Source organism: Scyliorhinus torazame, chromosome 13 (assembly GCF_047496885.1).
Source record: "Scyliorhinus torazame isolate Kashiwa2021f chromosome 13, sScyTor2.1, whole genome shotgun sequence".
NCBI classification, from domain to species: domain Eukaryota; kingdom Metazoa; phylum Chordata; class Chondrichthyes; order Carcharhiniformes; family Scyliorhinidae; genus Scyliorhinus; species Scyliorhinus torazame.
In genome coordinates, this window is record NC_092719.1 from 8,975,917 (window position 1) to 9,001,310 (window position 25,394).

Below are 25,394 nucleotides of genomic sequence, written 5' to 3' on the forward strand. Positions count from 1 at the left end.
GCTGATGGGGATCTCTGATGGTGGTTGCTGAAGGGGTCTCTGATGGGGGTCGCTGATGGGGGTCTCTGATGTGGGTCGCTGATGGGTGTCTCTGATGGGGGTCACTGATGGGGGTCGCTGATGGGGGTCACTGATGGGGGGGTTTCTGATGGGTGTTCTGACGGGGGTTTTTTCTGAGGCCATCAGTGGAGGGAGGGGTTGGGTCACCCTCATGCATGCATGCTGTGGGGGGGTAACCCGTCATTCCCATGGTGAGAGCAGGATGCCCTACTTGTCAGCAATGGGATGGCCTCCTTTGGGGGGGGGGGCACCTCAGTTATACTCTGAACCCTTGACCCACCTCGGATCCACCGCATCAGGGTTATCCTTGGGAAAACCTGCACCAAAGTCAGACCGGTGGATTTCCCGCTGTGGTGGTCGGTGCATTCCAGGGAGGTGCTGAATCAAGTTTCCAGCCATTGCAGGATGCGGGGCTGGTTAGAGCGCTGATGCCAACAGTAGGGGATGGGAGCACCTGGCACCAAACCCATTTTTCGGTCAATGTCGGACAATGGTGAATCCACTCTGTAACCATCAAAAGCCCTCGTGAATGCCTCGATTGAACCTGCCTCCACCACACATTCAGGCCGTGCATTCCAGACCCAAACCACTCGCTTTGTGAAAAAGTTTTTTCTCGCATTACATTTGCTTCTTTTGCAAATCATTTTAAATCTGTGCCCTCTCGGTCTTCATCCTTTTAAAAGCGAAAACAGTTTCGCCCTATCTACTCTTTCCAGCCCCTCATGAGTTTGAACATCTGTATCAAATCTCCTCTCAGCCTTCTTCCCTCCAAGGAGAACAGTCCCAACCTCTCCAATCTCTCCTCATAACTGACGTTTCTCATCCTGGGACCATTCTTGTAAACCTCTTTAACGCTCTCTCCAATGTGTTCACATCCTTCCTGTGGCTCCCAGAACTGTGCACAATATTCCAGCTGAGGTCTAACTAGTATCTTGCATCAGATCAGCATAACCTCCTTGCCCCCCCCCCCCCCTCACCCCTTGCTATCAAAATCTGTCTAGCGCTGCCTTGACATAAATTCAATATAAGTGGCGTTTTCATAGTTGCAGCAGTTCTTGCACTAAATATTCTACAAGCATTTCTCAGTCATTAATTTAATATCTGTTCGCCATCTAAAGAGTGTGGGATATCAAATGTTAAATAGCCAGGAGAGGGGGAGGGGTGGGGGTGGGGGTGAGGGAAAGGGTGAGGGGGTGAGGGGAAGGGGGGTTGTGAAGGGGAGGCTCCATTGCCTGAGGTGCTGGCTTCCAATCAGGTTGATGGCACTATTTTGAAGACGCCCTCAGGAGGTCGTCTTGGTACCCTCAGCAATACTTGTGGGGTTTATGTTCATGGGGCTTTGCTGTGTGCATATTGCTGCAGTATTCCCTGAATTATGACAGTGACTACACTTCAAAAGTGCTTCATTTACTGTAAAAAAAATACTTTGGGATGCTCTGAAGTCGTGGAATACATGAGATAATGGTAAGTCTTTCATTTTCTCCATCATTGCTGAGAGCGGATTTTACCTGAGAACAGAACAAAGGGACTGATTCGTTCACACTCCTTTGCCAATTTTATTCGGCAACCTGCCACTGTCAGGAACCTCGTTGTATCAGAGGATTGGCTGAGCCTTCAATCTTTCCTTTATATAAAATGTAGCTCAACAATTTGACCAACACAGGTAATGAACAAATGTACAAGAGACCCCATATTTCATCCAGTGATATACAGGAGTTGCAGTTACCCTGTGCTTTCTTCTGTTGTTTTTTTATATTGTGAATTTTTTGGCTGTTGTTAACAAATCAGGGTCTGATGGTAATATCCCATAATTGCAGCCGTGTCAAATCAATACAGCTGCAGAAAGAGTCAGTCATGATCATGTTCTCTCACCACTCTGTACAATATTAGCCCTAATTTATTTTAGTAGGGGTAAAGATTTACAGTTATAAAGCATCTTTAACTGCCTCATAGCATCCCAGAGATGCTCTACAGTTAACAAAGTGTTGTACAGTCAAAAAAGTGGCTGGCTGGGCAACACGGTGGCACCTACCCTGCACATCCTGCTGCCTCGCGGCGCCGAGGTCCCAGGTTCGATCCCGGCTCTGGGTCACTGTCCGTGTGGACTTTGCACATTCTTCCCCGTGTTTGCGTGGGTTTCGCCCCCACAACCCAAAGATGTGCAGGGGAGGTGGATTGGCCACGCTAAATTACCCCTTACTTGGAAAAGAATTAATTGGGTCTCTGATTGAGGTACCCAACATCAGGAACAGCAGCACATTGACACAATGGTTAGCACTGCTGCCTCACAGCACCAGGGACCTGGGTTCAATTCTGGCCTTGTGTGACTGTCTGTGTGGAGTTTGCACTTTCGCCCCATGTCTCCGGGTTTTTCAATTTCCTCCCACAGTCCAAAGATGTGCAGGTTAGGTGGGTTGGCCACGATCGATGCACAGGGATAGGGCTGGGGAGTGGGCCTAGGTAGAGTGCTCTTTCGGAGGGTTGGTGCGGGCTTGATGGGTCAAATGGCCTCCTTCTGCACTGCAGGAATTCTGAGGGAGAAGGAGGGGCCCGCTGAGAGCCACCAGCATTATTCTTGCTGCCACCCCAACACCTCCCTCACCACAGTAGCCCCCACCCCACAAACCCCTCACCCCATCATTCACCTGTGGCTTGGGAGCCAGCAATGACCCAAGGTCGAGGGTGAGGTTCGTCCCTATAATAACTGTCACGAGACCCAGGGAGATCTCCTCATGGGTCGTATGGAATACAACCTCTCCCACTGAGAGGCAGAGGCCTAGCAGCTGGGACTTGTGAACCAGGTACTTAAAAGTCAGCCCGGATTGGGACCGGCATGATCGGTAGTCTCAGCTGGGACCCACATGCTGGATACCGAGTTGCGGCCTTTACTTTTGTTTCCCTCATTAAATATTTGTCGTTTAACCTTCCCGGGACTCCTGAAGCTATTATTGTACCATAACAGCCTCTGATTGGCCAGCAGCTCTCAGTCGGAGGGGGCGGGGTGAATTTCCAGCCCCAGGGTCTTTGATCCAGGTGAAAGGCCACGGTTGCCCAGTGAGGTCCCTGAGTGGCATATGGTGCAGTGGGCCGTCCCGGAAAGAGGTGGCACAGGGCTTTTGCCAGCTCCCCAGCTGGCGGCAGGGACCCCAGTTGCCCCCATGTAATAGGTTCCTTCAACTGTAAAGTTTGCAGTCGGTTGTCCCATGAGGCTTGTGTGGATATCCTGCACCATTTGGAAAGACGTTCAAATTTTGTGGCTGACCTGAGGGTTTTTATTGAGCAGTAGTAGCAAGTTGCACCCAAAATCATGTGCGGTGGAGAGGAGGGTGGGACGAGGCATGTGTCAGAAAATTCAAGCAAATTGTGGGGGATTTGAACTGCCTCCAATTAGGAAGGCTCCTTCCAGAATGTGTTTTGACAACTTCACTCCTTACTCCTTGCCATGCCCTGTTTGATAATGATGAGAGGCAGGCATCTGGTTCTGGACTGGTGTCAACAAACCAATATAATTTACCAATTATCAAAAATTAAGAAAACACTGGTGAGCGCTTTATGCATGTGATAATTTCTCTGGTCTATAAATATCCACTGAATAGGGTCATTTAGTATGATAATGACTCTGACTGAACAGTTGATGTTGGTGACAAGTAATAAATCTGCTTTAACAGGCAACATTTTGTTTGGCAGTTAAGCCAGGAGCACCTGATTCCTCATTGTAAAGGCTCTTTCTTCTTTCAGTCTTGAGGGAAGAATGTTGAACTCGGGACGACAGCATCTAGTCCTAATTGTGCGAGACGTACTTCTCTCTTTTTTTAAACTCTTAGCATTTTCGCCACACGGCCGACACCAACCAGCCTTGTGTTTGATGTGATCGAAATATTTATTTGTTAATTGATACGGGGATTAAACCTTGTCTTGGAACCTCTGGGAAGAAAGTGTATCGCATTAATTCCTGATTTCATTTATTTATTTTCTGGGTAATAAGATTTTTTTCAATGCAAACCGAAGTTAGGTGATTAATTTTTTTTTTTTAATGTGAAATTTAACGTGAAAACGTGGAGCAGCTCATAATTATTCGTAAAGTAACACCTTTATTTGACTTAAAAGATATGAATAAAATATTCACGCTGTTTCTGTGCTTTTTTATCATCCTGTATACAGTCGCAACACAGCCAAAGTGTATTTGTCTCCTGAAGCACAAAGGAAATGCTGAATTAAGGGTGAATTGACTGGGGTTTTGCTTAAAAGATTTGCTTATGAGGAACAAAAAGGATGTCAAGTGCACACGTGTCCCAGGATTCCATCTGTGCTCCTGTTGGCCTTGTTAAGAACTTCATTACATTTCCTTCCTCACCCACCATGCGCACCCAGCAGAACAGTCTTCATGACTGATGCACTATCAATTACGACGAGACGAGAGTAGAGAGTAATCGAGGCTTTATTACGCAGAGATGTGTGGCCACCTACAGCTGCTGCCGAAATGGCTGCAGCTCGGAGAGCACACACATTTATACTCCACTGGGTGGAGCCAGCAGGCAGGGATCTACTCCCGTACCTGTAGTACAGGGGCCTTACCGTAATACCCCTCATATGCGGTATATACAATACAACAGTGGTGCTTACCACAATGACTGATCCTTTTAATTCCTCAAACATCACCCCACTTCTTCATGAGATATTTCCCAGCAGCAGAGGGTTGATTGCCCTCCTGTGCAGGCATAACTGCTCTTTTTCGTTTGTTCATGGGATGCCAGCGTTGCTGGCAAGGTCAGCATTTCTTGCTCTGATCCAATTGCCCTTGAGAAGGCAGTGGTGAGCTGCCTTCTTGAACTGCTGCAGTCCGTTTGTTGTTGGTTAACCCAGTGCAGTTAGGGAGAGAGTTTCAGGAAGTTGACCCTGCAACAGTGAAGGGACAGCGATATAGTTCAAAGTCTAGATGGTGGATGGCTTGGATTGAAAGTCACAAATGATGCTTTTCCCATATGTCTGCTGTCTTGGCCTTTGTAAAGGTCACAGGTTTTGAATTTTGCTGTTAAAGCTGTGAGTTGCTGCAGTGCATCTTGTAGATTTTACACCATGGCTGCCACAGTGCATCGGTGGTGAAGAAGTGATTTTTAAGCTGGTGGACTGAGTGCCAATGAAACCGACTGCAATTGTCCTAGGCGGTGTGGAACTCCTTGAGTGTTGTTGGAGCTGTACTCATCCAGGCAAGTGGGGAGTATAGCATTACACTCCTAACTTGTGCCTTGTAGATGGTGGAAAGGCTTTATTGGGCCAGGAGGTGAGTTACTCATTGCAGAATTCCTAGTCCACGGCCTGCTCTTGTAACAACAGTATTATAGCTGATCTAGTTCAGTTTCTATTCAATGGTGACATCCCCAGGATGTGGATGATGAGGAATTCAACAATGGTAATGCCGTTGAACATCAAAGTTGGCGATCCCGGGATCGTGGGCGGCAGTGTAGCACAGTGGTTAGCACTGTTGTTTCACAGCGCCGGGAGCACGGATTCGAATCCCGGCTTGGGTCAGTGCCTGTGCGGAGTCTGCACGTTCTCCCGTGTCTGCGTGGGTTTCTTACGGGTGCTCCGGTTTCCTCCCACAAGTCCCGAAAGACGTACTTGTTAGGTGAATTCTGAATTCTCACGCTGTGTACCCGAACAGGCGCCGGAAAGTGGCAACTAGGGGCTTTTCACAGTAACTTCATTGCAATGTTAATATAAACCTACTTGTGGCACTAATAAGGATTATTATTACATTTAGCAATGTGCTTTACAGGATGCGCAATATTTCATGTTCATTCTTAGGTGCCAAGACATGTAATATGTTCCAGGAAACTCAGAATAAAATGAGGCAAGAATGTCTACAGCTAAATAATATTTTCTCTAGTTGCTTCTGACACAAATAGCTGCAGGTGTTTCTGTCAGTGAACAAGAACAGCACCGACAATTCTAATCACCGTAAAAGAGATAACAAGAGTAATGTAAAATGGATAACTTACATATCATGCATAACTTCTCTGTTTGATGAACAATTGAGCATTTACTTCCATCAGCTTTGAAGCTCTTACTGAAATACACTGAATATTCAGCAGTGAATATTTATTCGTTATATTGTTATACTCCATCAAACAAAGGAGATGTTTGTTGGAAGGTTCAAGGCCAAGAGAAGGCATGCTGCAAGTTCCAACTTGGTTGCTTTAGTCTTCCAATTCTAAATTTGTTTGTGACGCTGCAAATAAATTCCATGTGTCCTTTGGAATTTCCTCTAACTGAGCAAAGAAAGAGAATTCAGCAACAAACTATTATTTGTCTGAGTTGTCAGTCTGATGATTAAAACAACTTTGATGTGAGCTTTCTTTTGGGTTCAGCCTTATCCCATGTGCACTTGACAGTAACGTGGTCACGTTCCAGATTGAAAGCCCAAAAGCAAATGGAAATACTCTGTTTAAAATCTAGCCAATCCAAATGATCTCCGATAGAAGCATCTACTTTTGACTTCAATGATGTGAATTTACCCGAGAGAGAAAAGAAGGGAAAATACAAAGGGCATGATTTAACGGGACAATAACAGAGTCTCGTTTTGGGCGTGTTTAGTGGGGTGTTTCTGTGCAGCTAGAAACGCTATTTAACGGCTCTTTGCTGTTATTTTGGCCTTGGCGAGGAACGCCCACTGAGGCTGCACTTACATTGTTTCCTGCACTGACAGGGGAGGAGGAGTATTCATGATCGGGGCACACATACTGCCAAGATGGCAGGCTGGCAGTGCCAAGGTGCCCAGGTGTCAGCAGAGGTGCGAGGGTACCACCCTGCCCAGAGCTCAGCCACCCAGGGGTCTCTAATAGCCTGGGAGACCCCCCCCCCCCCCCCCCCCCCCCCTCATCCCCTCCCGGGGATGAGAGCCCGATCGCGACTCTCAAGATTCCATCAAATCTCACGAGAAGTTTTGAGCGTTCCAAATCTCGCAAGAGGCCTCTCGTGAGAGTTAACGGCCTCACTGCATCAACAAACCGGGCACGACGAGGCCATTAAATTGCGGCCAAAGTTTTTAGACAGGCACCATGATAGTGTTAACTTAAAATAAATGGTACTTCCTCAAATAGAAGCTCTGAAATGAAACACAAGTGTCATAACTATAGAGATAGGGTACACTAAAAAATATCAATAAACGCGTTTGAGCTATCTCATTTGTGAAACCATGTGCAACTTTGATCTAATTTTTTGTCTCTTTCCTTGCAGACCTGTTTGAAAGAAACAAACGTCCTTTCAATGAAAAATGATGTGTGTGTTTAGTTAATAGCTGAGATAAGGTTTATTCATCACGGTTTTCAATCAAAGATCACTGAGCTGTAAAGATGAATTATGGAAGTTTAACCTAATTTCCTGAGAATAAAGGGGCAACTGGGTTTGGCGATAATCCAAGTTTAGAAAACCATAAAATGAATCATTAGAATGCACGCAGTGTCTGTTCTTGTGCAGGATCAGTAAATCATTTACTGACCATTAAAAATAATAATACAGTATTGGTGGAGATTTACCTTGTTGTGGTGCATCCCTGCCTCTCAGCCAGAAACTGCAGGTTCACAGTCCCACTCCAGCACATTTTAAAAATACATTTGTACGGGATGTGGGCCTGCATTGCTTGGCCGTAATTGCCCTTGACCAGAGTGGCTTGCTAGGCCCCTTACAGTTACCCACATTGTTGTGGATCTGGGGGTCACAGGTAGACCAGACCAGGTAAGGACGGCTCAATAAAGGTGAAAAGAAGTCAGACGAGTAACATTAAAAAGACGCTTATTTATAACACATGCTACGTACAAAGGGGCCGGTCAGACCTCACCACAGTGCAGAAGGAGGCCATTCGGCCCATCAAGCCTGCACCGACCCTCTGAAAGAGCAACCCACATAGGGTCAGCTCCCCACCCCACCCCTATCCCTGTAACCCTACCTAATCCTTTGGGCACTAAGGGGCAATTTACCATGTCCAATCCACCTAACCTGCACATCTTTGGACTGTGGGAGTAAACCGGAGGAAACCCACGCAGACACGGGGAAGAAAGTGCAAACTCCACACAGACAGTCACCCGAGGCTGGAATTGAACCCGGGTCCCTTGGGTTGTGAGGCAGCAGTGCTAACCACTGTGCCACCGTGCTGCCTGTGAGGTTTGAACCTAGGTCCCCTTAGTCTCTGAATTACTGGCCTAGTGACAATAATAATCACTTACTGTCACAAGTAGGCTTCAATGAAGTTATTCTGAAAAACCCCTAGTCGCCACATTCCGGCACCTGTTTGGGGAGGCCGGTACGGGAATTGAACCCAAACTGCTGGTCGTGTTCTGCATTACAAGCCAGCTGTTTAGCCCACTGTGCTAAACCAGCCCCTGGTACTACTACACTATCACCTCCCAATGACACCATCACCTCCCCACTCTATCACCACCTAGCCATGATGGTCAAAGAAAATGTGTTCAAAATATGGCCAAACAAATTGAGTATTTAACCTATTCCAATACACACTAATCTACTTAACCTTCTAACAGGTAGAAAGTCTCTTCCAATTGTAATAAGGCAAACTCTTTGCGCACGATTCTCCCAAAAAGTGACGAAGCGTGATTCCCGTCAGTTATGTCGGCACAATCCTGATCTGTATTCACTCACTCTTAGTCATTTTTTTGGAGCTTGGGCTGTTTCTCACTGGGAAATCCACCTGGAGCAGGGAACTAAAGACGCTAGCACGACCGGCTCCTCCGAGATCGGGGTGCCATTTTTAAAGAGTGCCCAGTTCTCAAAGCAAGGTTCAGGGTCCCCCACACCTCATAGCCACAGACATTGCGGCCCCAGGCAGACATTGGAAAGGGTCCAGAGGAGGTTCACAAGAATGATCCCTGGAATGAAGAGCTTGTCGTATGAGGAACGGTTGAGGACTCTGGGTCTGTACTCGTTGGATTTAAGAAGGATGAGGGGGGATCTTATTGAAAGTTACAGGATACTGCGAGGCCTGGATAGAGTGGACGTGGAGAGGATGTTTCCACTTGTAGGAAAAACTAGAAGCAGAGGACACAATCTCAGACTAAAGGGACGATCCTTTAAAACAGAGATGAGGAGGAATTTCTTCTGCCAGAGGGTGGTGAATCTGTCGAACGCTTTGCCACAGAAGGCTGTGGAGGCCAAATCACTGTCTTTAAGACAGAGATAGAGAGGTTCTTGATTAATAAGGGGATCAGAGTTTATAGGGAGAAGGCAGGAGAATGGGGATGAGAAAAATATCAGCCATGATTGAATGGCGGAGCAGACTCGATGGGCCGAGTGGCCGAATTCTGCTCCTATGTCTTATGGTCTTATGGTCTTATTGGCAACACCCACAACCCTCGATCCCAGAGGGGCAACGTCCCCTCCATCACTAAAGGTCTTCATGAACCCCCTCCACCCCACAGCACGCAGGCATGAAGGTGACCGGGCGCCACACCCATCCACCCTGGTAGGAATCAGGGCACAGCCCCCCACTTTCAGGTTCCTCACATTTTAGTCCCCCCACACTTCATAACATCCATTCATACCGCCATGGTCCCTCTCAGACCACGCTCCTTGGCAGTGCCAACCTGACACACAGGCACTGTCCAAACACCCTGGCCATGCCAACATGGCACCCCTTCAGCGCCAAGATGACACTGCTTGAGTGCCAGGTTGTCACTATCAAGTGCCAGGTTGGCAATGCCCACATGCTGGGCACTGCAAGGCCTCTGCCCTGCCCTGTCCCCGTACAGCCGGGGGCGCCATTGTCCCCGGGCCCCCAGTGTGGCTATCACGTCTGATCTCCATTTTCCGCGATCAGTACTAACTCACACCGGGTGCATGAGGCCTGACCAGTGGGGCCGGTGACTACCGCGAGCTGCGAGAATGCAGCCTCAGACAGGTTGTGCATATTCAATTGAATCTGATGGCTCACTTAAATATGATTATCTGGATCTCGCCCAGCGAGTGGATAATCCAGATCGTGCCAGGTGCCGCAGGTTGGGCGCACTGCACACGGCTCGGCACACGGCATGAAGACCGTTTTTGGCCTCTCCCCTTATGGACCCAGCACAACGTTACCAACTCCGGGCGCAACACGATGGTGAAATTGTGCCACTTTATATTTATCAACCTTGCAAACTGGACTGCTGTTTTCAACAGATAATTGTCCTTAATCTTACCACGGGAAACCATCGTGTTATATGGTGCATTTGATCATTGCCAATTACCTACGTTTGTCTCTCTAACCTTCTACGCTATTCGTAAAAACATGAATCTACCCAGCTTTTTTAAAAGGTGGATTGGCAGAGTGTTATTTCCTACTTGGCAGTCTGTTCACGATGCACTGTAGGGAAAAAAGAAATCCCTCAAATCCAACGTTGGGCATGGGCAGTAACGTAAATGGACAATAACAAATTGGCAGATGGATTTGTCTCCCAGTTTGCACCAGACCCCCACCCTCCATCAATTTCATGCCCATTAACTTTGTGCTAATGCCCTCTAGCTCTCTTCGAGTCACATTAGTTGAACCATCTGCTCAGATCCTTTGGATTCAATGTTGAACCAAAGTCCCATCTGCTCACCCAAGTGGATGTAGAAGATCCCATGACACTATTTTGAAGAAGGGCAGGGAAGTTACTTCCAGTGTCCTGGATATTATTTATCCCTCAGCCCAGGCCACAGAAACAGATTATCTGTTCATTATTGCACTGAAGTTTGGAGGAGCTTGCTGTGTGTAAATTTAGCTGCTGGATTTCCTACATTGTAACAGTGACAACACTTGCAAAGTACCTCATCTAATTGTGAAGTGCTTTGGCAGGTCTTGAGGTTGTGGAAGGCACTATATAAATGCAAGTCTTCCTTTCTAATCTACTTTTCCATTGCTAAGCATTGAAAAGATTCTGAATCATGTCCCTCCCCCCTCAATCGTTTAGCTTCCCCTGTGTTTGTGTGTTATAGTACACTCAGGAAGTCCACGCTGCTGTGACAACGTGAACTTTTACATGCATGTTGTAGTCACGGGGGAGGCTCCAACATTCTTTCAATTTTTTGTCCCACCAGGAGTCCCTCCTGCTCTCACAAACCAGCTTGCGTTGATGTTGGAAGGGGTTGCAGGTTGACACGTGACCTGTTTGGCTACACTGCGAACAAGTCCTTGGAAGGGACTTGAACCTACAGCCTCTGGTTTGGAAGCAGGACTGCTACCCACCGGATCACAAGATCTTTCTCTCCTGCCTTGTATTGGAAACAAAATCAACCCTCGAGTTCATCTTCGTGACTTAAATTATAGAATCTAACGTAAAAGAATTAAGTCAAACGTTTTTGAGATTTGTTTCAGTTTTTTGTTTAGCTCCGATAATAAAGTTTGCGCCCTGTTTAGATGTTTGTCATCAACATTCACATCAAAGCATTTTCCAGGTAAAAACCTAGCTGTCTATTTAACAAGAACCACAGTGGACTACGAAACCCGATGTAAACACATCCAGCGTTTGTTCACTGAATTCACTCTGTATCATTTTCAGGATGGAATATCACCCCAGAAGTAATTGTGGGAAAAAAAACCCTAACCAAATCGCTCAACGTTCTGGTGGCCGTGACTGATGGGATCGAGGTAAAGGCTTATGATCTCTGCAACAGAAGATAGAGGACACCTGATGGCGATGGGGTGGGGAGACAAGGGAATCTGGGTCCATAACTCATTGCGGCAAGTTGTGAATGAGTTATGTAAGCCCATCTCACAAGTGTAATAAATAGCGTGTCTCTGCTAGTCCTGTCAAGTATCAGCTTAGCTTTCCGCTTTCCCGTGGCAGCATTTCTGTCATTTGCACCTCTCTCTGCATTTAGTATTTTCAAAAGGGTTTCATTGTGGCCAATACCTACATGTCATATCATTGTGAAAGTGTGTGCTTTGGTGGCTTGCAATGTCTATTTATAGGCGAAACTTGATGTAGGTGCCATGTGTAAGATTAGAACATTTCATAGCCTCTGGATAAAAGCAAATTCAGAATATTTTATTTCCACATTTTTAAACAAAGAGGATTTGACTTCTATTTTTTTAAAAAGTATTAGAGATTTCTGGGACACCGTCGTGATTTTAAATAGCTGGATGCCTGAATTGATATCATGCAATTCAGACAACCCAATGTCGGAAAAATGCGCCTTTGGACGTTGAAGATGGGGAAGAAAAGGTTGCCCTGAATTGAAATGCTAATTTGTATTATCACGGTGGCATGTTTTGCTGAGTGTGTTGTGCGCCTCAAGAGGAGTTGTTCGTTAGTCACGGGATGCCTGAGGCTGTACCGTGACGCCGGGGAGACTGAAACAGCTGTAAGAGCAGCAACAGGGCTGAGACGCTGTCACAGTGCATTGTACAGCAGAATAACCATGTAATTAACTGCATATTGCACTGCAGTGCGCAACTTAATTTTATCTTCATTTATCTTAAAGTCAACCATCTAATTAAGGGACAAATCTAATTGAAACAGTTCTGTATCAAGTTGCAAGGTAAACCAATGGGACGATTCTTTGCGGGAGGAAGACCAGAGGGTGTGGTAAATTGAAAATGCCACAATAATAATCTGTATTAGTGTCACAAGTAGGCTCCCATTAACACTGCAATGAAGTTACTGTGAAAATCCCCTAGTCGCCACACTCCTGTTCGTGTACACAGAGGGAGAATTCAGAATGTCCAATTCACCTAACAAGCACGTCTTTCGGGACTTGTGGAGGAAACCGGAGCACCTGGAGGAAACCTACGCAGACACGGGGAGAACGTGCAGACTCTGCACAGACAGTGACCCACAATAATCAGAATAGAAACCAAAGACAGCAACAAAGAACAATAAGCACTTCAATGTTCTTTTCATTGAAAAGTAAATTAAAAAAAAGCTGATCTGATCAATATGGCACTGTGGTTTATGGAGCATTGCAGTGAGCAAAGTGCCTGTGGTATTTCCCACAATAATTACACTTCAGAGGTCCTGCGTTGGGCGTGATGCATTTTGGAATATCCTGGGATTGTGAAGTGGTGTGAAAATGATGTCCTTTCTCTTTTTTTAGATTAATTGTTGAGTGCAGAATACAATTAAAAAGAACTTGAACTTACCATGAATAAAAATCTATATTTTTAAAATTCATTTTTATGAAATGTGGGCTTCGCTAGCTGGGCCATCATTTACTGCCCATTCCTTATTGCCCTTGAGAAGGTGGAGGTGAGCTGCTTTCTTGAACTGCTGTAGTACATGTAATGTAGGTACATCCACAGTGCTGTTGGGGAGGCGGGTTCCAGGATTTTGACCCAGCGACAGTGAAGGAACGATGATATATTTCCAATCAGGATGGTGAGTGACTTGGAGGGACAAATGGTGGTGTTCCCAAGTGATGAGGTGAGAGAGACTTCCCTTGACCTGAAAGCAGCATTTGATTGTGTATGACATCAAGGAGCCTTTGCAAAACTGGAGCCTATGGGAAGCAGGGGGAAAACACTCCATTGGTTGGAGTCATACCTGGCACAAAGGAAGATTGTGGTGATTGGAGGTCAATCATCTCAGTTCCGGGACATCACTGCAGAAGTTCCCCAGGGTAGTGTCCTAGGTCCAACCATCGTCAGCTGCTTCATCAATGACCTTGCTTCCAACACAAGGACAGATTGTGGATGCTCACTGATGATTGTCCAATGCTCATCACCATTCACAACTTCTCAGACACTGAAGCAGTCCACTGCAGCAAGACCTGGACAATATCTAGGCTTTTGTATATCCGAACAGGTGCCGGAATGTGTCGCCTAGGGGCTTTTCATAGTATTTTAATTTCAATGTTAATGTAAGCCTACTTGTGACAATAAAGATTATTTTTTAAAAGTGGCAAATAACATTTGTGCCACACAAGTGTCAGGCAATGACCATCTCCAATAAGAGATAATCAAGCCATTGCCCTAGGACATTCAATGGCATTACCATCACTGAATCCCCCACTATCAACATTCTGGGGGTTACCATTGACCAGAAACTGAACTGGACCAGCCATATCAATACTGTGGCTACATAGCAGGTCAGAGACTAGGAATCCTGTGGTGAGAAACTCACCTGACTCCGCAAAGTCTGTCCACCAACTACAAGACACAAGTCAGGAGTGTAATAGAATAGTCACTACTTGCCTGGATGAGAGCAGCTCCAACAAATTCAAAGAGGCTCGACACTATCCAGGACAAAGCAGCCCGCTTCATTGACACCCCTTCCACAAACAAACATTCACTCCCACCACCACTAACTCATAGTAGCAGCCATGTGTACCATCTAATAGATGCACTGTAGGAACTCACCAAGGCTCCTTAGGCAGTGCTTTCCAAACCCATGACCACTACCATCTAGAAGGACAAGAGTATCAGACATATGGGAATACCACCACCTGGAGGTTCCCCTCCAAGTCACTCACCACCCTGACTTGGAAATATATCATCGTTTCTTCACTTTCGCTGGGTCAAAATCCTGGAACTCCCTCCCTCACAGCACAGTGGATGCACCTACATCACATGGACTGCAGCGGTTCAAGAAGGCAGCTCACCACCACCTTCTCAAGGGATGGGCAATAAATGCTGAACTAATCAGCGAAGCACACATGCTGTAAAAATGAATTTAATAATAAATCTGATGCCCTTGTCCTTCTCGATGGTGGCGGCCGTGGGCTTGGAAGGTGCTGCCTAAGGAGCCTTGGTGAGGTCCTGCAATGCATCTTGTAGAAAATGCTAGCAACCTGGCCAGCCAACTTCAGTGAAGAGAGAAGTGGAGTTGATGGCCTTGATCTTACCGGCAGCAGATTCAGTAGGTGGCTGAGTTGGGGGGCTGAAGTTTCAGATGAGACGCCAGCAAGTCTGGGTTTCCACACTTCCTTGGAGGTTTTACTGAAGTTATAACTCCACGGTGTGCGACTGTTGACACTGGTAGAACCTTGCCTTTCAGTCAGGCATGGAGCACTCTAAAGTTGATGGAAGGACCAGGCCTTCAACCCTGGGAGGGTTGGGGGAGAGGGGTAGTGGGGATCGAATCCCTGTCCCAAAGTGGGATTCCAAATCCACTGGGGGCAATGTAGACATCTAGTTTTCTGTCAGAAAACTGTCTACTTCAGTAAGATCCTGGACAGTTGACAACACCCTGGGCATTTCTACTTTAGTATGAGTAACTGAAATCTAGTGTAAAAGGGAAACAATTTACATTTCATATTTTCCAAAGAAATATTATTTGCATTTCAGCCCAGTCAGAACATGACGGAGTCCAAGCATTGCAACGTAATTTATCAGATGGTGTGGATGGATGCCTGGAGTTGTTACTCAGCTACAGTGTTGTGTAACTTGTATAATGACACCACCACCATAAACAGCAATACAAATAAAAATATGTCCTCCCCCCCTCCCCCTGTCCTTGTATGAACATAATTTCTTTGCCTGCCTTACTAACCTGTCATAACCTTGTACATCCCAATCAGAAGGGGGTTTTGTGGCTCAATAGTTAGGGCCCGTACCGCTCAGCCAGACGTCCCGGTTTCAAGTTTCCTTTTTGGCCAGTGAAGAAGTCTTTGTGGTGCAGTTTAACAGGGTAATAATCAGCCTGCGAACCCTCCAGCCCTTCCCTGCCATTCTCTGAAGTGTATGAAGTGTGTGTGAATATATGAAACTGACAAACCTCTATCCTCTGCTCCAAGGCTTCTAGTCACCTAACCTTGTAGCTAAAATCCCTTGTCCCTGATTCCCTCTGGATCAAGCAGGAATGGTTTCCACATTAACTCTGGTGTTTAGCCTGGGCTGCCGAGTTTTCCCAGCAATGATAGTTCAGATTTTCATCAATTGCCGCGTTTTGCTTTGTGTTAGGAATGTACGAAGAATGTTGCTCGTTGATTTCTCACTAATTCCTTCAAATCTTTTTGTCCGATCAATACTCACCGGGTCAATTTCTGCAGGCTTCTATCTCTGCTTTTGGTTGCACCTTGTTGTTGCCGTTAGCTCTCCCAAAAAGCCTGCCTTGTGCTTTCCAATGAGGACATTGGATCAGCAGTTACCATCGAGACCGAAGGTAGGCGTGATATTGCTTTTCTTTTTCCAAGTTTCAACTTTCTTTGAGGGCATCATAAGAGGAGCAGGAGTAGGCCATCTGGCCCGTCGAGCCTGCTCCGCCATTCAATTAGATCACGGCTGATCTTTTGTGGACTCAGCTCCACTTTCTGGCCCGAACATCATAACCCTTAATCCCTTTATTCTTCAAAAAACTATCTATCTTTATCTTAAAAACATTTAATGAAGGAGCCTCTACTGCTTCACTGGGCAAGGAATTCCATAGATTCACAACCCTTTGGGTGAAGAAGTTCCTCTTAAACTCAGTCCTAAATCTACTTCCCCTTATTTTCAGGCCATGCCCCCTAGTTCTGCTTTCACCCGCCAGTGGAAACAACCTGCCCGCATCTATCCTATCTATTCCCTTCATAATTTTATATGTTTCTATAAGATCCCCCCTCATCCTTCTAAATTCCAACGAGTACAGTCCCAGTCTACTCAACCTCTCCTCGTAATCCAACCTCTTCAGCTCTGGGATTAACCTAGTGAATCTCCTCTGCACACCCTCCAGTGCCAGTACATCCTTTCTCAAGTAAGGAGACCAAAACTGAACACAATACTCCAGGTGTGGCCTCACTAACACCTTATACAATTGCAGCATAACCTCCCTAGTCTTAAACTCCATCCCTCTAGCAATGAAGGACAAAATTCCATTCACCTTCTTAATCACCTGTTGCACCTGTAAACCAATTTTTTGCGACTGATGCATTAGCACACCCAGGCCACTCTGCACAGCAGCATGTTTTAATATTTTATCATTTAAATAATAATCCCTTTTGCTGTTATTCCTACCAAAATGGATAACCTCACATTTGTCAACATTGTATTCCATCTGCCAGACCCTAGCCCATTCACATAGCCTACCCAAATCCCTCTGCAGACTTCCAGTATCCTCTGCACTTTTTGCTTTACCACTTATCTGAGTGTCATCTGAAAACTTGGACACATTGCCCTTGGTCCCCAACTCCAAATTATCTATGTAAATTGTGAACAATTGTGGGCCCAACACTGATCCCTGAGGGACACCACTAGCTACTGATTGCCAACCAGAGAAACACCCATTAATCTCCACTCTTTGCTTTCTATTAATTAACCAATCCTCTATCCATGCTCCTACTTTACCCTTAATGCCATGCATCTTTATCTTATGCAGCAACCTTTTGTGTGGTACCTTGTCAAAGGCTTTCTGGAAATCCAGGTATACCACATCCATTGGCTCCCCGTTATCTACCGCACTGGTAATGTCCTCAAAAAATTCCACTAAATTAGTTAGGCACGACCTGCCCTTTATGAACCCATGCTGCGTCTGCCCAATGGGACAATTTCCATCCAGGTGCCTTGCTATTTCTTCCTTGATGATAGATTCCAGCATCTTCCCTACTACCGAAGTTAAGCTCACTGGCCTACAATTACCCGCTTTCTGCCTACCTCCTTTTTTAAACAGTGGTGTCACGTTTGCTAATTTCCAATCCGCCGGGACCACCCCAGAGCCTAGTGAATTTTGGTAGATTATCACTGGTGCATTTGCAATTTCCCTAGCCATCTCTTTTAGCACTCTGGGATGCATTCCATCAGGGCCAGGAGACTTGTCTACCTTTACCCCCATTAGCTTGCCCATCACTACCTCCTTAGTGATAACAGCCCTCTCAAGGTCCTCACCTGTCATAGCCTCATTTCTATCAGTCACTGGCATGTTATTTGTGTTTCGACTGTGAAGACCAACCCAAAAAACCTGTTCAGTTCCTCAGCCATTTCCTCATCTCCCATTATTAAATCTCCATTCTCATCCTCTAACGGACCAATATTTACCTCAGCCACTCTTTTGTTTTATATATTTGTCGAAACTTTTACTATCTGTTTTTATATTCTGAGCAAGTTTACTCTCATAATCTATCTTACTCTTCTTTATAGCTTTTTTAGTAGCTTTCTGTTGCCCTCTAAAGATTTCCCAGTCCTCTAGTCTCCCACTAATCTATGCCACTTTGTCTGCTTTTTCCTTCAATTTGATACTCTCTCTTATTTCCTTAGATATCCATGGTCGAATTTCCCTCTTTCTACCTTCCTTCCTTTTTGTTGGTATAAACCTTTGCTGAGCACTGTGAAAAATCGCTTGGAAGGTTCTCCACTGATCCTCAACTGTTTCACCATAGAGTCTTGCTCCCAGTCTATCTTAGCTAGTTCTTCTCTCATCCCATTGTAATCTCCTTCGTTTAAGCACAAAACACTAGTGTTTGATTTTACCTTCTCACCCTCCATCTGTATTTTAAATTCCACCATATGGTGATCGCTCCTTCCGAGAGGATCCCTAACTATGGGATCATGAATCCATCCTGTCTCATTACACAGTAACAGATCTAGGACCGCTTGTTCCCTTGTAGGTTCCATTACATCCTGTTCTAGGAAACTATCGCGGATACATTCTATAAACTCCTCCTCAAGGCTGCCTTGACCGACCTGGTTAAACAAATCGACATGTAGATTAAAATCCCCCATGATAACTGCTGTACCATTTCTACATGCATCCGTTATTTCTTTGTTTATTGCCTGCCCCACCATAATGTTACTATTTAGTGGCCTATAGATTACTCCTATCAGTGACTTTTTCGCCTTACTATTCCTGATTTCCACCCAAATGGATTCAACCTTATCCTCCATAGCACCGATGTCATCCCTTACTATTGCCCGGATGTCATCCTTAAATAACAGGGCTAAACCACCTCCCTTACCATCCACTCCGTCCTTCCGAATAGTTTGATACCCTCGGATATTTAACTCCCAGTCATGACCATCCTTTAACCATGTTTCAGTAATGGCCACAAAATCATAGTCATTCACGATGATTTGCGGATCAACTCATTTACCTGATTCCGAATACTACGAGCATTCAGATAAAGTACACTTATGTTGGCTTTTTTACCTCTGTTTTGAATCTTAACACCTCGATCAGTAACCTCTCCTAAGTGATATTTCCTCTTAACTTTTCTACTAATTTTCCTTGTCGTTGAACCCATATCTTCATGTAACAACCTATCGCGTCGCTTACCATTAATGTTTTTACTTCCCGTTTTATTCCTTTCAGTATTACTGGGCCTATTCACTGAGCTCCCCTCAGTCACTGTACCTTGTACTGTCGCCCTTTTTGATTTTTGACTATGGCTTCTCTGCCCTACACTTTCCCCCTTACTGCCTTTTGTTTCTGTCCCTGTTTTACTACCTTCCAACTTCCTGCATCGGTTCCCATCCCCCTGCCACATTACTTTAAACCCTCCCCAACAGCTCTAGCAAACACCCCCCCCCCCCCCCCCCCCCAGGACATCGGTTCCAGTCTTGCCTTGGTGCAGACCGTCCGGTTTGTACTGGTCCCACCTCCCCCAGAAACGGTTCCAATGCCCCAGGAATTTGAATCCCTCCCTCTTGCACCATCTCTCGAGCCACGCATTCATCCTATCTATCCTGACATTCCTACTCTGACTAGCTCCTGGCACTGGTAGCAATCCTGAGATTACTACCTTTCAGGTCCTACTTTTTAGTTTAACTCCTAACTCCCTGAATTCAGCTTGTAGGACCTCGTCCCGTTTTTTACCTATATCGTTGGTGCCTATGCGCACCACGACAGCTGGCAGTTCACCCTCCCCCCCCCAGAGTGTCCTGCAACCGCTCCGAGACATCCTTGACCCTTGCACCAGGGAGGCAACATACCATCCTAGAGTCTCGATTGCGTCCGCAGAACCGCCTGTCTATTCCCCTTACGATTGAGTCTCCTATCACTATAGCTCTGCCATTCTTCTTCCTGCCCAGCTGCGCAGCAGAGCCAGCCACAGTGCCATGAACCTGGCTGCTGCTGCCTTCCCCTGGTGAGTCATCTCCCTCAACAGTATCCAAAGCGGTATATCTGTTTTACAGGGAAATTACCGCAGGGGACACCTGCACTGCCTTCCTACTCTTGCTCTGTCTTTTGGTCATTCATTTTCTATCTCCCTCAGTAACTTTCACCTGCGGTGTGACCAACTCGCTAAACGTGCCATCCACATGCCCCAAAGTGAGTCCATCCGCAGCTCCAGTGCCGTCAAGCGGTCTAGCAGGAGCTGCAACTGGACACACGTCTTGCACGGGAAGGAGCCAGGGACAGTGGATGTGTCCCTGAGCTCCCACATCGCACATGAGGGGCATGACACAGGTCTGGGATCTCCTTCCATGTCTTAAACCTTAGGTAAACTTATACAACTACAGTTCCAAAAAACGAAAGAAAATATAAGTAAATTAGACAATGAAAAGAAAAACTACTTACCAGTCACTTACCAGGGATAAAAAGCACCTCCCCAAGCTTCGAATTCCCACCTAGATTCAAATTCCCAAACTCACTCTTTGCTGTCTCACTCTGGCCGTGTCTTCTCTGGCTCACTGGGAGAACTCACTGGGAGTGAGTTACAAGTTGCTCTTTTTAAATTTGCCTGAGTTGACTCCCCTCCCCCACCTGCTTTTAGATCAAAGTAGATTAAAGTGACTTACACTTAACTGCCAACCAGTTATGTGAGTGGGCGGGGCAGCCCTTGTTAACCTACACTGCACAATTCTAGATTAATTTAAATTAATTTAAACTCCTGAAATTTAAAAATAAGAGTCTTACTAATTGGATTGGATTCAATTCCCACTTAGCTTCAAATTCCCAAACTCACTCTTGGTTGTGTCTCACTCTGGCTGTGTCTTCTCTGGCTCACTGGGAGAACTCACTGTTGGCGGGGAAGCGACCAATTAAAAGGGACCATTATAAACTACGGTAGGAAAAAATAAACATAGAGAAGAAAAGGGAGATTACACGTCAACAAGTCACCCATGAGGGATAACAAATGACAAAAGCAATTGTTTGGGTAATCCATCAAGCATTTTATCACATGAATGTAAGTCTGGGCCAGCTGGCAATGACAAGTTATGTTGCCCACATGTCACAATAAGAAAGGTACATATTTTATGTGTGCAAAGATTTCCACCATTATGTTTTGATCCTGAGTCACTCAAATATATTTGAAGTGCGTAGTTTCCGGCAATTGCAATTTGGCTTACAATTTTTAAACTAATATTATTAATACAGTTTTTGCTAAATTATAAGTGCTTTATTCAAGCAAGTTATTGCTTTAAGGCATCAACCATTTTGGAACAAAACATATGTCGATAAAGATATTCCAAAGTGCTGTGTAATATTCAAGCAGACAACCATTCAGCAGTAGTTGTACATTCGGAGGTTTATTCAAAGAAAACTCAGATCATTTGCAAATCTGACAGGCATGATTTAATTAGGAAAATGTTTCCAACAAAAAAATTGAGCTCAGAAACATATTGTTGTTGCTTTGAACCCCAGTTTGTCGTAATCTGTTTGTGTAGGAGGGCATGTTCCAAAGTTGCAAGTTTTTCCAATTGAAATCCATATGCCGAAGAGGATCGTCAATCCTCATGTCCCAGGATTGTTGCTGACCTAATGTTGTTGCTTGATTCTTGTGATGCTGGTATAAAGAAGGGATATTCAGCGCTGGCAAGCTGTAAAGACAGAGTGCCTTTAACAGCTGGATCACACTGTATGGAGGGCACAGAATGTGGCAAACTGTTAAGGATAGAAATTTCTCTGCGCGTTATTTTAAAACAATTCGGCTAAGGGGCTCACAGGAAATTCTTTATTTGCTGTTGTAACAAGGTCACTAACCAGTTTGTTTTGCATAGCTTAACGACTTTGTTCAGCTACCAAATGGACACATTTCAAATACACTAACCGGTCTTTAAACACAGCACACAAAAACTATGCCTGTTATTTTCACTCACGTATATTTACTTTTACTGGTGGAATAGCAGCAACTATGAAAGAATACCTTTGACAGATGTGGAATACAGACGTGCTACCGATAGACTTTCCTTTTCCAATTTTCTCCCTCTTCTGAACGTAAGGAGTCATCAGCAGTTCTCTGGGTACCAATGACCCTCACCCCTCGCGAGTAACGCGCCTCATGATCACTCTTCATCCATAGCCCAGACAGTTGCTGTCAGCAGGCAATTCGACCATGAGTTGTCACATAGCTAGTCCTTATGATGCCCTTGCTTGACATTTATAAATATACACTTTCCTTCCAGCAACACGCACTAAATGGTTGGAAGGAACAGAAACACTTGCTGTTTTTTTTCATTAGCTCGAGAATAGTATGTCTGTGCCATTGTGCCAACTAAGATCAGATATATCTGCTTTAACTGCCAACTGAAGATTGGACCTTTGCGATCTATTTGATAAATCACAGCGGGCACTGCACTCAATTGAACCCATTAAGAGCGAATGAGAGGCAGGAATGGTGGTAGAGGAGTGTAGGCCATTCGCCATCTCAGGTCTGTTCGGGCGTTCAATGAGATCACAGCTGATCTGTATTTTGATTCCATCTGCCTTCCATCTGCCCTCCATGGCTCCATTATGCCCTTGTGTAACGTAAGATTTTTTAAAATTTAAACAACAATTAACTGACCAAGCCTCCAGTATTTTAGGGCAAAGGACAAGCTCTTCAATGTGAATTCTTTGATTGTCTTTTCCTCCCTCACACAATTTGCACACACTTTTCTATCTCCTGATCTTATGTAAAACTCAGATTCAATGACGAGCCCTAATGGTGCTCCTCTGTGCATGGTATGTCCAAAGTACGGGCTTTGATTGTGCTGTGCATGCAGTTTGTGCAGACATGCACTCAGCCAATTGCCACAAAGATACAAATGGAACATAACCTCGTCTGTGACTCATATAAAGAGTCAGTGTTTAAGTCATTGCTGTGCATTGTGCATTGTGAGCTGCCTTCTGTAAGGCAGAGCTAAAAAAAAAAACCTTTGAAAAACTGTTTATAGAACTCGAGTGTGAACATCGAAACGTTTCTTGTAATCTTGCAAAGCAAATAATCTTCTCTGTGTCAGGAAGAAATAGAACCTGATAGTGTAACCATTAATATCGACTCAGGGAGGCCACAGGATTTTAAAAACTACAAGTTATAAGTAGGGCCAGTTGATAATACAGATTTATCTTTCTACCAGAATTACAGCCCAGAAAGATCAGAAAATAGGTGACTTTTTCAAGCCAATCCCACCAATCACGTGCCACCCAAAGTCCCGCTCCCACCCCTGCACCGCCCGCCCCCACCACCCCCTCATCGGGAGAGATCTCTGATGTGTTGGGTAAGCTGGGTCTGCGAGGACTGCGTTTACTGTAGCAGAGAGAGAGACAGGCTTCCAACACTTGAAGAAATGCAACTCTATTTTATTAAACCCTTAACTACTAAACATGCTTGAACTGTGGGTTGACACTATGCTGAGTTGACTGGAGACCTGAGGCTAACCTGACCAGACTATCTCACTGCCACATGGTGTATGTTCTAGTTGTTGCTCACAGGCTCTGACTGTCTCAGAGGCTGCATCCCCAGAGAGCGGGAAAACTAGTGCCCCCTGGTTATATAGTGGCCGTGTCCTGTCTGGTGATTGGCTGCTGTGTTCTGTATGTTCATTGGTCATCCTTTGTGTCACTCACTGTCTGTCTGTGCACCATCATATACCTGTGTGTATATTATGACACTCTCTTCATTGTCGAATCCGATTGTCTCTTCGTGATGTCCAGAGGGTTGGCTTTCATTGCTCTATTAAAAAGGCCATTCTATACAGAAACACTACAACATGGAAACAAGTCAATCAGCTCAGCATTCCCCATTTGAGGGTTTACCTTTTGCATAAACAAACTACCTTTTACCCATTCGGTTTCCCTATTCTCTGAGACCCTTCTCCTTCATTCACCTTTTCAAACTAACTTCAATGTTCATGCCTGTGCCTCCAACACTGACCCCGGAGGTGGATTCTACAGATTCATGCATGTGTGTAAAGAGGTTTCACTTCCTCCCTGTTCTGAATCTCTCCATGGATTCTTCCGCCCCGCCCGCCGAAAGATCGCCACGGGCAGGAATTTCCGGTCGCCGGGCGGACGCGGCTGGAGAATTCCATCCGGATTCTTTAGCATCACATTTACCGTCCCTCGACTAATGGAAACAAGCTCATGCCTTGCCATAATTTTTAACACTTGCACCTTGTCCCCTATCTTTTTAATGTGTAATATTCAAGCAATGCTCTGGATTGAACATCTCTCTATCAGAACATAAGAAATAGTGGCTGCAGTGAGCCAATTGGTCTTTGAGCCCGCTCCATTATTCAACAACATCATGGTTTATTGGTGAACTCAGCTCCACCTTTTAACTCTATCCCCATGTCCCCTGATTCACTTAATGAGAACATAAGATATAAATTGATCTTTCCGATGCTGCTTTTTTGAATGAAATGCCCAAGTCTCTCCAGTCTTTCATCGTATTATATCTTTGAGTTTGCCGCAAAGAGAATAGGGATGGATCCACGCTCTGGATTTTTACAAACACAATGAGAGGTTTTATTACAGGAACAGGAGTTGGCCATTCAGTTCCTTGAGCTGCCCCACCATTTAGTGTGACCAGGGCTGGTCTGTGACCTAACTCCATAGGCCTTCAGCCCGGACCCTTAATATTTGTGCTGTACAAAATCTCGGATTTAAAATTAACAACTGATCTAGCTTCAACTGCAGTTTGTGGGAGAGGGTTCCAAACCTCTATTTTATGATGGGTGTGTTGCAATCTAACACGGAGGACTGAAGCTTGCGTAAACACTCCCTGCTGATGTGCTACAGACCGCGTGACGCTTCACCAGCAGCGACGTATTCTCTGATACATAGCACACCACAACTCAAACCACTTAATGATCATCCTAGTGCCTCTCCCCTGCACTGCCTCCAGTATCTCTCTTGGTGGCTTGACATTCAGAACGGGCTGCACCAAGTTGATAAGGTTTGGGTTCAACATTGTCAGGGTCGACCACTTTCTTCAGAGGCCACTCTGGGGAGTTCACACCAAGATCAGGAGCAATGTTCTGGGAGGTCATTGCTTAATTACAAACGCTAGGGTTTACTAGGTTTTCAACTTGCCATGAATGAACAACACCTTCTTTGTTAGTGTTAGAGACTTGAACATATTTAAATGGGGATACAGACGTAGCTTCCCTTACCACATGCCCTGACCAAATCTTTTTAATCAGCTTAACCATGCACCCCATGAACAAATGTATTACTTTCATACTATCATCAATTCATCTTATGCAATAGGACAGTCCTTCAAATGTAATCAGCTGTAATTCATTCCCA